This window comes from Aplysia californica, unplaced genomic scaffold (assembly GCF_000002075.1).
Source record: "Aplysia californica isolate F4 #8 unplaced genomic scaffold, AplCal3.0 scaffold00123, whole genome shotgun sequence".
NCBI classification, from domain to species: domain Eukaryota; kingdom Metazoa; phylum Mollusca; class Gastropoda; order Aplysiida; family Aplysiidae; genus Aplysia; species Aplysia californica.
The window spans coordinates 1,110,557-1,112,491 of NW_004797393.1; positions in this window are offsets into that span (position 1 = coordinate 1,110,557).

Sequence of the window (1,935 nt, forward strand, 5' to 3'; positions counted from 1 at the left end):
GGGGGGGTTGTAAAAGACTCTGAGCCCGATTAGGAAAGAGCCACGTGCATGTTCACAAAGATAAAGTGACGACACGACTGTCTGCACTTTGTAGGCTAGTGGGCTCTTCTATTTGATAATAAAAGCATAATAAGTCAGAATCATAGTTGGAATGTTTCCGATAAAGTAAGCTACCGCCTTTCTTCATTTAAAACAATTACCGTATTTAATGAGTTTCTGTTTATATTAATGATTTTGTTTTCATGACCGAGCCTTGTAAAAGACACCACTTCACGGATTAACGACCAACACATAAACACAGTCTTTTCCAGAATCGTTAAATTTCATTTTGTAAACCTTTGGATTTGGACAAATTATGTCAAATAGTAGGTCTATCGTGTCACTCTGCAGGAGCTCACATTTTGAGAAGAACCGTTCATCATAATATTATATATCGTGCACTGCTGCATTCTGCAACTGTTATTCTCGGCCATATCTGCCACAAGCGCGTTATCATCACAGGGCACAATTTAGACCAATACAACTCAAACATATTACAGAATTCTCTGTTGTGACCTTGGAGTAACTATAATTACTCCAAGGTTGTGACGTATGAATAAGGCACAGATGAGTGTTTTTTCTAGTCCTGAACTGGTTTGTCTGTAATAAATTTATGTCTCGTATTGATGGCGTTTATGACTAGAAATCTAAATGTGTCAGGAGAGAGAGAGAGAGAGAGAGAGAGAGAGAGAGAGAGAGAGAGAGAGAGAGAGAAATATTTTCAATATGCCTAAGAAAGTTTGCACCTAGATCTACTGCTTTTATTTAGAGTATACTTTTATCTCACCTCTCCGGCATGTTGGGAAGTGTTCTCCTGTGCCACTGAATCGAGTATGTAATGTATATATCATATGTAAAGAGAGGGTGAGTAAGCCAACCCCATCTTAACTCCTTGGAAAACTCCAGACAAATAATATGTCATCTTATATTTATGAACAATGCAACTACAACAGACAAATGTATGCTACTACCTTAGTCAGATGGAGATCGAACTATTTCTCACCCCTCATCATTGCTAACGTAAACTGTGTGATGAGTCGCTTTATCGATTAATTCGAATGACGTTATATTATTATGTTATTATATTTTTTTTCACCCAACAAGAGACAAAATACAGGGAATGTAATATTTAGGTTGGGGTATATTTAGCGCCCCACCCCCATCCTGCTTTCTTTTCTTTGTCTATTCCAAGCAGGACATTAAAGTTAAAGCTGAGCGGGCACACCTGTCACTTATTCGAGGGCGAACATTACTGGGTCGGCCCTGGCTGAGCGGCATACGGACGGAGTGAATCTTATAACTGCCCCAAGCGGCACGCGGATATCAAACTCATGTTTCTGGTGCCCAACAGCGAAGAGCCTAACTACAGCTGCATCCGCCACAGATTTCTATTGTGACTGCACCCCAGACTCTTGGCACCCGCCGGGAACGGATGATGTAGACATAATATTAGGAGCAGCCCTGTGTTTCATGAAAATGGACGAAGCACGGGTAATACCCTAAAACCTTCTAACCAATACGATCTGTACTTCAACTTTCAGAATGGAGGTCAAGTTCAAATCCAATTATTGTGTCTCAGGTACCAACTTAATAAAAAACAAAAATATAATTTCATTTTTGCCGGTGCACGTGCCTCAACAGGATCATCTGAAGATATCCCTAGTAGACAAGCTGCCAAACTTGAACAAAAAATTTGCCACTGTCGCCCCATCAACACTTTGCTCCATCTCTGGTCCTTCCAACGCTTAAATAAATACACGTAAACGTGTCACTGATGAATAAAATACTCTTTCATGGGATCCGATTTGCATGGTAATAAACAAGAGCAGAAGAAAAGGAGAGGGGGAGGATGGGAGAGAGAGAGAGAGAGAGAGAGAGAGAGAGAGAGAGAGAGAG